The sequence below is a fragment of the Silurus aristotelis genome, assembly GCF_946808225.1.
Source record: "Silurus aristotelis genome assembly, chromosome: 1".
Taxonomy (NCBI): domain Eukaryota; kingdom Metazoa; phylum Chordata; class Actinopteri; order Siluriformes; family Siluridae; genus Silurus; species Silurus aristotelis.
In genome coordinates this window covers 37,839,471-37,854,075 of record NC_139574.1, presented here as the reverse complement: position 1 = coordinate 37,854,075, position 14,605 = coordinate 37,839,471, and the positions used below count along the sequence as shown (strand labels likewise).

Below are 14,605 nucleotides of genomic sequence, written 5' to 3'. Positions count from 1 at the left end.
GAGGATGTCTCTTCGAGTTTCAGCCAATAGACTTTATCCAGTGTTTGTTGTTCTATTTTCTTTTCCACCATCACATACTGTTGAGCTAAGCATTCAGAAAGTTCGACCCTCACTCCTGTAGGTCCACAGTAGATTTTTGCTCCTAGCTTGCACAGTACATCTCTGCCTAATAGATTTGCTGGAGTATCGGGAGAATACAATAGTGGTGCTTGTATAATGATTCCTTCTACTGTTATGTCTTGTGGCTCTGTGAATTACAAAGTTTGAGTTTTACCCGAGAAGCCTACTGTCTTTACTGCTCTGCGTGAGAGGGGGAGCTTAGAGCCTTCTTTTCCAATACTTGTGAATGTTGCTCCTGTGTCAATCAAAAACGATGTTTGGAGCTGGTTACTCACATCCACAATTATGGTTGGTTCTTGTGCAGGGTACAGTGAGGTGGGCACCTTCACATGTTACCTTGAGGTGCCCCTGGAGGGCCGCCTCTGAAGTTTGCTTGAGTTTGTTGATTTTCTTGATTCTGTCCCATCCAGGGCCGCCTCTGAAGTTTGCTTGAGTTTGTTGATTTTCTTGATTCTGTCCCATCCATGGTCCTGAAAAAATTGGGTGGAATCCTGAAAATTCCACCCAATTTTCAGGATCCTGCCAGCTTTGATTTTGTTGTTGGTTACCTTGCTGTTGTCTTAATGGATACGGGCAGTTTTTCATCATGTGATTGGGATCTTGGCAGTTCCAGCATCTTCCTCCTCTCTGTGGTTGATAATTTCTTGGTCTTGGTTGAAACATTCCTACTCTTCCTCTGCCTCTTCCTTGTCCCCACCCTCTGTTTTGTGGTGGATATTGTTGATTTGTTGGATAGGTCATCATTGGTTGTCCCACAGGCATTAGTTGCTGATTTCCTTGATCTGGTGTGGTTTGACCAGCTGGATCCTGCTGCGCAGTGGTTGGTGCCATCATGACTGCTGCTTGTTTAGCTGAATTTTTCTCTTCTTTGCGCTTTTCTTGATTTTCTTGTTTGCTCCCTGTTAGCGCTCCGAGCTGTGCTTTGTGCAGCAATGTTATTAAATTTTCTGCTGCTTGTTTAGCTGCTTCCTTTTTTTTCCTATGCATTTCCACAGCATGTGTGACATTTGCCTGGAAAGATGCCCAGGGCATGGCATTAAGCCCTACAACTGATTTAAGCTTCTCTTGTACTTCACTTGGAAGTGCCCTCTTCACCATTATCTTGAATAATGTGATGTTAGCCGTTGTCTCATCCCATGCTGACCCCATCTCTTCAGCCCAAGCTTTCTGTAATTTAAGGATGAAGGCAGCAGCTTCCTTTTTTTTCGTCTATTTTCAGGTTTTCCACCTTGGTTGGATCAGATTGAGTTGGGTATGCGGATCGAAGTGCATTCCATACGTCATTTCTTTTTTATCCAAATGACCAGCGATCATACCTTTGATTTTTTCCCACGTCTCCTAGTTGTGCTTGATCCAATATTTCTATCATCTTAGCTTTTCCCAATGACTGTGTCAAAATTGCCTTGATATCTCCCATGGCCAGCATCTGACTTCTAGTTTGTTCTTCAAAACGTGTTATCCATCTTTTTGCTCCTTCACATATGTTAGGCAGTCTGCTTATCAGTCCTATAAGATCCATGAATGACCATGGTGTTTATATTGGTTTTGCTTCTTTTATAATGACTGGCGTTCACATGGGATATCCATTATTATTTCCCTTGTTGCTTTCCGATCTTTCTTTCTCCAATCCTTTGTGCTGTTTCTTGGCTGATTCATTGACAGTTGGAATTCTAGTTCATCAAGATATTGTTGGCACTGGTCCGCTGTTTCCATGCTTCTCTGAGCTGCTTTATGCATCTCTGCCTCAAGCTGGGCGTTTTCTTGTTGGTAAAGCTTCACCTTTAATTGGCGATTTTCACCAGTCACTTTCGTTATGATCTCCTTTGTGTGGTCCATTTCCCTTTGAGTGTATTTTAGAATTTCTTTCATTCTCTCAATCCTCTCTTGGGTGTTTGCCAGTTCTTGTCTGTTTGCTACATTCTCTTTTTTATGTAGCGTCATTTCTTCTTGCAGAGTTTTCACCTCTGTGTGCAGTGGATCACTTTTCCGTGGCATTTTGGGTGTCATTTCCAATATTCCGTGAACATGCACTTTTTCCCCTCTATCTGGGTTCAGGACAACAAACTCTTCTTCATCTTTGCATCCTTCTTCTGAGTTCGAATCTTCTTTGCTTACATTTGTGTTTCTGATGTCTGGAAGAGATGTGGCTTTGTTTAGTCTTTTTTGTGCTTTCGGGGTACTTTCACACCTTGCCTTCGTGGTTGCTTTTTCTGGCGATGTCTTTGATTCTGGTCATACTCAGGTGGTTCTAGTTCCTCTCGCTCTCTCTCCTATTATTCAGGTGCGATATCTAGATCATGTTCATAGTCATATCTCCCTTCATTGCTGCTTTCTTCATCATCTCCCTCCTCCTCATCAGGATTCTCAAATCACACTCTGTTTGTTTGTCTTGTTCTTCCCTTGTTTATCTTGTTGTCTGAAGCTGGGAGTTCCATCCTCCCTTTGATCCGTCCTCCTGTTATGTCTAGTTGTATGTCATGATATTCTTTCTTTTTCCTCTATTACTGGGTAGATGTCAGTTACCTCATGCTTCTTTACTTCGGAATATGGCGGTGTTTTTTTCTGTTCCTCAAACTCCTCAAATGGTGGGGCTGAAGCCTTTTCTGGCCCTTTTCCCTCTTTACTTCCTATTCCCTTCTCTGTCCTTTCTTTGTGTGCTTTTAGCATTTCTCCCTCATGTTCAAACCACTCAATGATGTCAAATTTCCTTTTTGTCTTTTCCTTCTTTTCTTTTTTCATTTCTCCCCAATATCTTATTCTGGTCCTCATTACATCACACTTTTCTTTATTAAATGTTTCCTCTTCTGGCCATTGCAAATCCCCAGTTGTCAGGTCTTTAAATTTTTTCATGTATTTTTTTATCTCTTTTTCAGCTCCTTTATGCCTTAAAATTATCACATCCACAGGTGTGATTGTGGATTCCTCCACACTCTTGATGCACCCTTGTCTTGCTCTGTGTGCCTCTCTACGGTGGCCTGGGTTTCTATTTTTAGCAGACCACTTTAAATAGACGTTTATCCATCTCACTGTTTTACAAGGTCGTTTTGGATTTTTACAGCTCTGTCCACTTAACGAGTTGATTTTATCGACCAGAATTGAGGTGGCTGCACCTCTTTACCACAACACCTCTCTGGGTTCCACTACAACAGTTGCTGTCAGTCCTGAGCAATAATTAGATTGTTCAGGTACTTCTGCATTTAATTCTATCAATGGTTCCTCGTCTTCACTATTTGGGTCTGCGATGAAATCAAACAGGTGTATCACTGCTTTACTAGGTTTAGGGGCTTCCACTAGGGTGCGCAATACTGGGCTTAACAGTTGAGGTTTCCAGATGCTTTTTATCTTTTCATACCAGTCTTCCTCTGGGAATATCTGGTGTAACACATCAATGCCATGCAAACGTGTAATAGCCCACAATTTATCTTGTATCTGCTTCTCTGTCTGTCTCCTCTCTATACCGTTTCTATCTTTATATGTTCTCTCGTCCCAAAAATGACTTCTAAGTCCGTTCGTTTCTATCTCTATGTCTATTAAATCCATGCATTATTTTTTATATTTCCTCTATTTTTATTTTTTATTTATTTATCTACTTATTTATTTATATCGCGCTGTGTGTGTGTGAGCGTGTGCGAACGAGCGAGTGTCGTCACTATGTGTGTGTGTGTGTGTGTGTGTGTGGTATGTATGGTATGCTCCGTGCGCCTATGCGCATGCGCCCCCCCCGTGCGCTCCGTGTCTATATGCGCGTGCCCGCGCCCCCTCCTTTGTGCTCCGTCTCTTGTCCACGCGCAGCTCTCCAGTCCTTCTAATGTGTGCGTGTATACCATGCTTTTTTATTAATAACACAGATATGACAATAATACAAGTATGATCACAATTTCATCATCTTCCCAATCAGCAAGCAATAGCAAAAACACAAGCATGCATATAAATTCACAGACAAAACACAAGCATACACAGAAATACACTCTTCAATCCAGCTTTCACAAACAATATGACAACAAAACACTTACACAACTGCAGTTAACACAACGTACATGTACACATGGCCATCACTTCATCTCAGTAATCTCAATAACTCCAATAACCTCGGGTCTCACCCCGTACTCGTTACGGTGACTCTCCGAGGCTTTTACTCTTATACTAGCAACTCACGACCTTTTAAATGTACCCTTTCCACACCAGGTTACGAATCTGGATCCCCTAGTAAAGACCTATGGTATCTTTCCTGTTTTTAGACCATATGAGAAGTGTTATTTTCTCACTTAAACCCGAATCACCAAGGCTTCACCTTTAGGTTTACACGATTTCGGTCTAGTCTGGACATCAAGGACAGGAACTGAAAGCTAAACCTCTCCATGTCCAATAATAATGAATAAAATCAATAAAAATCTAAAATATTAAATCACTCGTTTATTAAGGTGTTCGACATCATTTAAATCATGATTCTAAATCAGTGTTTCTCAACTGGAGGATGCTTTTAAGCTAAATAATTAAAATCCACATGATAAACTTTTGGGAAAATGTGACAAAAGTAAAATTGCACAATTATTAAAAGATGAAGTTAAACCATGATTTTTGTCTTCCTTTCAAACGCCGTATGACCTCCTCATGGATTCTTGCATCTTGTTGATATCCCTCTTATGGGGCAGGGGGCTGTGGCTCGGGGTCATAATGCTGAGGGGGAGGAAGGTCAGGAGGGAGAGGGAAACTGGTCCTCAGTGCCACATTGTGCAAAACACCACACCAGGGGAGAAGATTATACGGGGGACGCGGAGGACATGTCCCCCCTCACTTTTTATAAAAAGTAAACTCGTCCCCCTCACTTTTTTAGTGGAGAGGGTGTGTTCACGACATGTTGAGGTTTTAATGGAGCAATGTATATTCATGCAGAGTGATTTAAAATTCAAGGAGACAAGATATGACGTTCACGTATCCATGGCAATCAGTCACTCACTTGTCGTGTTATCAAAACCCTTCAAATAAGAATAAAGATAATGTTGAAGTAAGTTCTTTTTCTAACTTCGCTCGGTGTTTCACTATGGGGAATCGCTTTGGGCGTGACCAACTACGGAAGCTCTTATGACACCACGTCTGTCTTGACAGACAGGTCGACCTGAGATCAGGCTCCGCCCCACCTTTATTTTTCAGGTTAAGACCCCATCTAACATCATTCGCGCTTTCTTCCCGTGAGGGACTACACTAAGCTCTCTCAGCACATCCAGTTCTCGGCTGTTTTCGCTCAACTGTTCATCGTGCGGGCCATCATTGGATTCCGCCACTGAACGCGAGATCAGTCTTTCGGGATCGTGCTGAGCATCTTCACGGAATAGCGTCCGCGTCGAGGCAAGCTATTCCTATTCCGACCTGCTGGGTATTTAGTTACACGGTAGGGACGGAGTAGCGTCAAGCTATTACAGGCTTAGCGCGTCAAGGCGAAGCCTTCGAAGGGCTGACTACCCTGCGAACGTCGGCAGACTAACATGTTCTGACGAGTCTAATATTCTCTGTACTCAGCCATGTCGACGGTCATCCCCCCCCACCAAAGGGAATGAGTTGAAGATCAGGGAGGCTGCATCCCGCCCGTGTCCATCATTATGTGGAGCAACCATCTCGAGCAGGGACCCTCACCCGATGTGCATCACGTGCATGGGCCCGAAGCACGCTCAAACGCATGCGCTCACTGCGCGTCATTGCCGGTGAAACATTTGGAGAGACGGCTGAGAGAGGCGTTGGCTACCCAACAGGACCCGTGCCTGGGCGGACCTGATGGAGGCCGAATCGCCGGTCATGCCGCCTCTGTTCGGCGACCTCCTCGCGGAGGATGAGGAACGACCGTGCGACGAGGACGCGGATGCTAACTCAGACCTCCTCGACTTGGACATGGAGGACGAGGATGAGGACGACAGTGGTACCTTCAACAGTCCTCAACAGTCGAGGTCCCAGAGCGGGGGAGATGCAACCTCACAGGCGTGGGGAAAGCATTCATTTGCGGCCGTGGCGGCGAGAAACCGTCCGCCCCACCCCGAGGAGCGGAAGAAGAAGCGTGCTACCTAACACGCGAATGTTCTTCGATCCTCCTTTCTCCGCCGGCGAAGAAAAGGAGAAGAGAACACGGCCCGGTTCTGAGTTCTGTAGGGGCTTCATCCCTAGTTTCTCCTCGGGTTCGAGGAATGAGGGAAAATGTTCAGTGTCACCAAGCACTCATGACATGTGTTCACTCGCACGTCAGTTCGGACGATTGCGCAATAAAACTTTCACCATCGCATCCAAGCCACGGGCTGAGGGCGATGTGTTCAGACACAAAAAACAAAATAAATGTGACAATTTCGCATCCAGGCGATCAGCCGAGGGCGATTGTGCACAAGAATCCCGAAAGTTCAGCGTGCACCCCCCCAGTTTCGCCGCTGGAGGGCGCGCTCGCTCTGCCAGCGGAGCCCTGCGCGGCGACGGTTGTGACGTCATCAACACCCGACCAGTGTTGTGTACGCGGGGGCTCCCTTTCTGCGCACCTCGTCAATTGGCACGCATGCGCGGCGCACCGGTGGGTTTTAAACACGATTTCACGGGGATACAGGCTCCAATTCGCTATGAAACCACCCAGATTCAACGGTGTGTTGGTCTCGGTGGCTCGAGGAAAGTCGGCTCTCGTCCTGACGGCCGAGATCGACTCTCTTTTGAGGAAAAAGGCAGTCAGAGTTGTTCCGGAGGCAGAAAGCCGTCAGGGTTTTTACTCCCGATACTTTGTGATCCCGAAGAAGGGAAGCACATCTCTTCGTCCGATCTTGGACTTGCGTGTGTTAAACAAGCACCTGAGAAAATATTCATTTAGAATGTTGACACACAAAGTGCTCTGTCGGTCGATCCGTCCAAACGATTGGTTTGTGACGATCGATCTATCGGACGCGTATTTTCACATAGACGTTTACCCGTCACACAGAAAATATTCGAGGTTTGCACACAGAGGCACTGCCTACGAATTTCAAACCATTCCGTTCGCTCCGAGAACTTTCAGCAAGTGTGTGGAGGCGGCTCTTTTGCCGCCTCCATTCGGATTCGGATTTTGTCTTATATAGACGATTATCTGATATGCTCCTCGTCAAGAGAGCGAGCGATCAGAGATGCGGAGAGCGTGATCACGCATCTCTGCAGCTTGGGTTTCAAAATAAACAGGGAAAAGAGCCGCTTGTGTCCCGCGCAGCGCGCGGAATATCTAGGACTCAGTATAGATTCCCTCTCCTATCGTGTCACGCTGACGGAGAGAAGAATCGAATCTCTCATACAGTGTCGCTCCCGTTTTCGGGCAGGGACGAATGTCCCGTTCCGAGCGTTTCGACCTGAGAGATAAAGGTGGGGCGGAGCCTGATCTCAGGTTGACCTGTCTGTCAAGACAGACGTGGTGTCATAAGAGCTTCCGTAGTTGGTCACGCCCAAAGCGATTCCCCATAGTGAAACACCTCACTCTGTTATCAAAGAACCCGGGATTACGTTAAGTAACCCATCGATTTTACAGCATGTGTAACTCTGTGTGTCACGGTAAGTACACGGAGAGACGAGGACACGAATAGTAACATTAAAGATGGGATTTTAATAATAAGGAGCAGGTAAATCACACATACATACAACCGAGTGAAGACGATACCCGACACTGAGTGAAGACAGTGGTGATGAGTATAAATAGAGACCGGATGAAAAGACAGGTGAAGTAGGGAAACAAACATGGTGGATGACGGGGTGCAAAGGATGATGGGTAATGTAGTCCGGTGAATGAGGGTAGATGACAGGGGAAACGTTACAGTATGCTGATAGGAACGATCTTTATTTTATGGGGTGCTCTTTCATTATTAGACACATTTTACATTTTTATGTGTTGTCAAGGATGAGCAAGAAACAGACAGCCTAGGTTTGTCAGGGCAGATTCAGTATGTTACACAAGAAACTTTACAGGTGAGAACAGATGTGGCTTTTAACACCTTGCTGCTATTGCAATTTTTTTTTTTATTTATTTTTTTTTACATTTTATAATGTATAATCTATTTATACACAAGTGTTTGTAGGATTATATATGGACCAATCATAAAAAAGTGTATTAGTAAAATATAGAAAAAAATATGTAACACATCAGTATGATGAACAACTGCACATTGGCTGTTTATTAGTAGGCTACTAAGAAATCACATATTAATTCCTTATTCTTTATGACCATATTCTGCATCCCATAGTCCTACCTAATACCTAAACTTAGCTACAACGACTACCTTAAAAGCTAATAAACAGTAAATTAAGAGTTTGAGGCGAATGTTAAAGTTAATAGTGAATACGTGTGTCAGGGATTCACCCTGCCACGCCCCCCTCTGTAGCTGTCAGGGATACACCCTGCCACGCCCCCCTCTGTAGCTGTCAGGGATTCACCCTGCCACGCCCCCGTCTGTAGCTGTCAGAGATTCACCCTGCCACGCCCCCCTCGATAGCAGTCACGCTGCTTCCCAAGATTACCGACAGCTGTGGCTCATGAAAGATCAGACTACATAAACTCACGTTCTTGAGTCACAGGCTGTCGGTCGTTATATTGTCAAGCTGGACAATCGCGTGGCTGCTCGACCGCCGGCTGTATATGCGAATTCCACTTCCGACTTGGATTACTCATTGCCGAAGGCTTTATGGATTATGCTTGGGACATTCGAACTCATAGCGGCTAACGCGTATCAAACGGATGTCTTTGTTTGTTGTTTTCAACGGCTTATGAGTGTTTTTGTGTTGTACGGTTTTTTTAAATAAAAGGACAATGATCGGACTATATCGGCTTCCGCGTCTGCAGCCTGACAGAACGACCGACCTATACCGAACGCGGATTCGCCATTCCGCGATTCCGACCGCAACGGATCGGCAGCTGAACCCGGCTTCGGATTTCCTCCGGAAGCTCAGTGCCGCTTCTCGCGGTTCAGATCCACAGAAGCCGGATCATGAGAGCGCGGCTGCGCCACGCCTCTCAGAGAGCGCGAGGGGATTACCGGCTCGTTACTCGGGGAAAAAAGACGAATTGGGCGGATTTCTGCAAGGCATCGGCAAGTATGTGGCTGTTAACATTTCCCGGTTTCCTTCCGAACGAGCCAAGATTGCCCTCTGTATTTCCCTCCTGTCTGGAGAAGTTCTTGCCAAAGCCAGCTCACTATGGAGCGCCAAAGGGGGCAAATTCGGCTCACTCGCCGAATTCAGCGGGCTGCTTCTGGGGAAGTTGGGGATAGAGGTGGTGGATCTCCACTACAGTCCCCTTGAGGAGGAAGGTGCTCCATTCCAAGGTTCTCAAGAGCACGCGGCTCCGTGCCGGATCTCCCATGAGCCTGCAGCTCAGCCCCAATGTTTTGATGAGAGGGCTGCTTCATCTCAGGGTCTCTACCAGCGTGCTGCTGTGTTCCGGGGTTCTCGTGGACGCACCACACCATCTCCGAGCGTCGGCGAGCACACCATGCCGTCACAGAGCTTCTACAGGCGTGCCGCTCTGTTCCGAGGTTCCCGTGGGCATGCCACGCCGCCACAGTGTCTCCGGGAGCGTGCTTTCCCGCCACAGAGTCTTCACGAGAGCGCCGCGCCGCCACAGAGTCTTCACGAGAGCGCCGCGCCGCCACAGAGTCTTCACAAGAGCGCCACGCCGCCACAGAGTCGTCACGAGAGCGCCGCGCCGCCACAGAGTCGTCACGAGAACGCCGCGCCGCCACAGAGTCGTCACGAGAGCGCCGCGCCGCCACAGAGTCTCCAGGAGCATGCTTTCCCACCACAGAGCCGTCACGAGAGCGCCGCGCCGCCACAGAGTCTCCAGGAGCATGCTTTCCCGCCACAGAGCAGTCACGAGAGCGCCGCGCCGACACCTCCGGTCACAGAAGGCGAAGTGACTCCTCCGAGTCCCTCTCCAGACGACGCCACATCCCAGAGCCCCTTCCAAGGCGACATCTCGCCCACGGAAAGCTCGGCTCTGCCCCAGGACCTCCAAGAGAGCTCCGCCCAGCTCCAGGTCCCTCCAGAGAGCTCCGCCCAGCTCCAGGTCCCTCCAGAGAGCTCCGCCCAGCTCCAGGTCCCTCCAGAGAGCTCCGCCCAGCTCCAGGTCCCTCCAGAGAGCTCCGCCCAGCTCCAGGTCCCTCCAGAGAGCTCCGCCTAGCTCCAGGTCCCTCAAGAGCGCTCCGCCCAGCTCCTGGCTCCTCAAGAGGGCACGACTCCGCTCCAGGCTCCTCCCGAGAGCTCCTCTCCGCTCCAGGCTCCTCCCGAGAGCTCGTCTCCACCTCCGAGCGACCCCACGAGCTCGTCTCCACTTCAGTGTCCCAAAGAGAGCTCCACTGATGTCGTGGACCTCCAGGCGAGCCCTTCTCCGCTCGTGGATCTCCAGGCAGGCTTCACCTCATTTCCAGGCTGCTCAGTAGGCTCCGATCTGCTCCTAAGGGTCCCAAGGAGCGCCCCTACGCCCAGGGGTTTCCCTGTGCACTCATCCCGGGCTCCGCAGAAGGCGACGTCTCGCCCCCGGGCTCCGCAGAAGGCGACGTCTCGCCCCCGGGCTCCGGAGAAGGCGACGTCTCGCCCCCGGGCTCCACAGAAGGCGACGTCTCGCCCCCGGGCTCCACAGAAGGCGACGTCTCGCCCCCGGGCTCCACAGAAGGCGACGTCTCGCCCCGGGTCCTCTTCAGGGCGAAGGATCGCATCCAGGCTCCACGCAGGGCGAAGGATCGCATCCAGGCTCCACGCAGGGCGAAGGATCGCATCCAGGCTCCACGCAGGGCGAAGGATCGCATCCAAGCTCCACGCAGGGCGAAGGATCGCATCCAAGCTCCACGCAGGGCGAAGGATCGCATCCAAGCTCCACAGAGGGCCACGTCTCGCCCCCAGGTCCTCCTAATGACGACGGATCGCCCACAGGATCCCCGCATGGCGACGTCGGTCCTCCAGGTCCCTCTGACGGCGACGTCGGTCCTCCAGGTCCCTCTGACGGCGACGTCGGTCCTCCAGGTCCCTCAGAGGGTGGTACGACGTTCCTGGTCTCCGCCCGGGACGTCCTCCACTCCCCGGTCATTGTCATGGTTGGCGTCCAGTTCCGGTTCCCCGCCATGGAGATCGCTCCGGCTTCAATCCCCGCCAGGGGCTTTACTCAGCCTCCCGTCAGCACCGAGGGCGTGGCTCCGTTCCGGATCCTCCTGCAAGGTGTTGTTCCATGCCGGCTCTCCGCAGAGGATGCTCACCAGGCCTCCGTTGCTCCCAGGCGTCTAAGGAGGCCTTCCTCGGAGTGCCCTGGCCCGCCTGGCATAGGTGGGTTTTGGGGCGTCAGGTGTCGCCCCTGGAGGGGGGGGTACTGTCAGGGATTCACCCTGCCACGCCCCCCTCTGTAGCTGTCAGGGATTCACCCTGCCACGCCCCCCTCTGTAGCTGTCAGGGATTCACCCTGCCACGCCCCCGTCTGTAGCTGTCAGAGATTCACCCTGCCACGCCCCCCTCGATAGCAGTCACGCTGCTTCCCAAGATTACCGACAGCTGTGGCTCATGAAAGATCAGACTACATAAACTCACGTTCTTGAGTCACAGGCTGTCGTCGTTATATTGTCAAGCTGGACAATCGCGTGGCTGCTCGACCGCCGGCTGTATATGCGAATTCCACTTCCGACTTGGATTACTCATTGCCGAAGGCTTTATGGATTATGCTTGGGACATTCGAACTCATAGCGGCTAACGCGTATCAAACGGATGTCTTTGTTTGTTGTTTTCAACGGCTTATGAGTGTTTTTGTGTTGTACGGTTTTTTGAAATAAAAGGACAATGATCGGACTATATCGGCTTCCGCGTCTGCAGCCTGACAACGTGTTCCCCATACTTAAGTGTTAAACAATTTAGGATACAAATTATTGGTTAATGTCTAGCAGTGTACTTAATTTGTTATTTTCTTTTGTATGTCACTACTGACACAGTCCCGTCTAAACAGTGTTGCTGTGTGTCACATCCACAGTGACAAAATTGACAATATAAATAGGGAAATGATTGCTCAGCTGTTAGATGGGAAGGAACGTCGCAGAAACACTTTTGGCAGTTTTAAGTAGCTTTATATATTGAGATATATGTTCGCTTTAACACTGTTAACACTGCTACTACTTTTAAACAAACCAGCCAGGAAGCTTAAAAGAAGTGACACTAAATCTTTATTTCATCTCATTGTATAATTGATACCGGGTCTTGACATGTTTATCAGTTGAGTTCAATACATATTTTCTTTCAATAGTTTGTTTTGAATGTCTTGTTTTATTCCTGAAACATGGACTGTAGAATAGAACAAAATGAAGTATTATTTGAATGTGCAAGTCTCCATTACTGTGTGCCATGTACTGTGCATACACAAAATACAATTTGAAATATGTAAATAATATACTTTTCGTACCATTATAAGGACATCTTTGTACTTTATACTCAAAAAGGTACACATTACTACCTTAGAGTACCAATGTGTATCTTATTGTACAACTATAAATCTTTGGGGTAAATAAGGTACAAAGATGTCCTTTTAAGGGTACTGTCCCAGTGGCAAGCTGTTGTATTTCTTTTGTTCTTTCTGTTTTATAATCATATATAATCATAAAGCATATAAAGCAAAAAAAATATGATTAAAAATAAAACCTGTAAAAAAAAAACAAACAGGTAACACTAGACATTTCGTCCCCCCCCACTTTTGAAATGATGGCTACGCCCCTGCACCACACATTGATAATCTTACACACATTTTCCGGGTGGTATAGAAATCTGCCAGCTGAGACATCCAGAGCTTCACATCTGCATTTCAGGAGGTGAGGAGCGTCTGAGGGGTGATGCCTCTGTCACCTGTCATATTATAGACTACATCAGGACAATGTTTACAATTTCTACATGTTGTTAAACTCAACAAGAAGCCAGTCATCACGTCCTGCAGCGGCCTGTAGTCTGTTCCCTACACCGCTATGTGTCAGGATAAAGGAATCATGTGCTGAAGAAGGTCAGTGTCGGAACTCAGAGCCCGTCTCTGAGGCGACACATCGAGGGTGGATTCTTTGCTCGGAGAATTCCCAATGTTTTCCCAGCCAATTCTAAAAAGACAAAATATAATAGACACAAACCGCCAATGAAGGATCCTCAGTCCTGGATGAGTAAAAGCAAAACTTTATTTCATACACGTTCCAATGAGCTCAGTCGAAGGTGGGTACCCCACATCAAACCGATCAGTGCATCAAAAATGATACAGCACACCAGAATGAGGAAGTACGCCTGCTGTTTGTTCGCGCTCGTTTTTTTATACCCAGCAGACACACAGTGTCCTTCTCTTTTTTTTTCTTTTTCTTTTCTAATTTCTTTCATCTTGGAAAATCCCCCTTATTTTCTGACCAAGGTTTTTGCTCTTCCCACATGGTCCCATATTTGGAGTTCCTGCTCTCCCTTTTTTTTATTTTATTTTTTTATTATTTACGGCCTTTTTATCTGATTTCATTAAAAAGAAAGAGTGTGTATAGAGCATTTATTATCTCTAAATCCAAGCATACCTTGCTTCAGTCTTTTAAGTGTGAACAACCATTTTGCGGCCTATTTTGTCTTCCTGCCTCTGCAATGGGTAGGTGTTATGCTTTTATTCTTTTTATAATGCTGTTCACTATTCTACTTTATTGAATCTAGCTATATCATGGTACTAGGTTGTCTATTTATATGTGATTGACTATATTACTCCACTTGAAGTACCTGGGTTATACTTCATTTATATTTTTCTGAACTGATTTTTACATAGTGTGTTGAATCATCTTTTTTTGAACGTGTGTTATTATATATATTTTTTTTTTCATGCACGAAATATAGGCACACAAATCTTTTTCTGACCTCTCTGCTGCCTGTACCCAACCGACCCAAACTTATGCTGATGACCTTGATGATGACACCTGCTCTCCTGCAACAAGCATGCTAGTCTCCCACGAATGTTTCCCATACATCTCTGGCTCATTCTTCCAATCATCTTGCTCCCCTGCCTTCACCCAGCTCTGAGTCAGGCCACTTTCATATCTCCTGCAGCTGCAGATGTCCAAAAAGCTTTACAATCCCCATAAACCATGCTTAAACTTCAAGGCTGTCTTTGTTCCCTATCTGTTCAACACACTCGTAACATTAGCAGACTCTATTCTTGATGTAAAATAGGTTACATAAGTTTGATTAACATATAGGCTAAATAGGTTTTATCAAACTACTCTAATGTATCTAATACGTTCTACTTTGATTATTAGATTAATTTGGTTGGTTTGATATTAGTTTGATTATACACACGCTAGATAAATATTTTTCTCGACATCAGCGTGCCACAATGTTTGTGAGGGTCGTGTTAGAGTCACATATGACTTGCACTTTAACAGAAAGCATATGCTGTTTATTAACATAAACAAATTCCTTTTCATACAAAGTCTTTACAGAAATATGAGTGCAGTCAATTGTGTTGATTACATTTGGAAAA

At 47.1% G+C, this 14,605-nt stretch overlaps 3 protein-coding genes across 3 annotated transcripts in view; 1 reads left to right on the top strand and 2 right to left on the bottom strand.

Moving 5' to 3' along the window:
- Window positions 1-5,344, bottom strand: part of LOC310724396 (uncharacterized protein) — a 142,148-nt gene extending 136,804 nt beyond the window's left edge. The window contains exon 1 of the transcript XR_014533054.1: window positions 5,161-5,344. The gene's annotated coding sequence lies outside the window, so the exon portion shown is untranslated. The remainder of the gene's footprint in view (window positions 1-5,160) is intronic.
- LOC310724284 (uncharacterized protein) overlaps window positions 1-14,605 on the bottom strand; it is a 699,798-nt gene that overhangs the window by 29,104 nt on the left and 656,089 nt on the right. The gene's annotated exons all lie outside the window — the stretch shown is intronic.
- LOC310723807 (uncharacterized protein) overlaps window positions 1-14,605 on the top strand; it is a 544,801-nt gene that overhangs the window by 517,968 nt on the left and 12,228 nt on the right. The gene's annotated exons all lie outside the window — the stretch shown is intronic.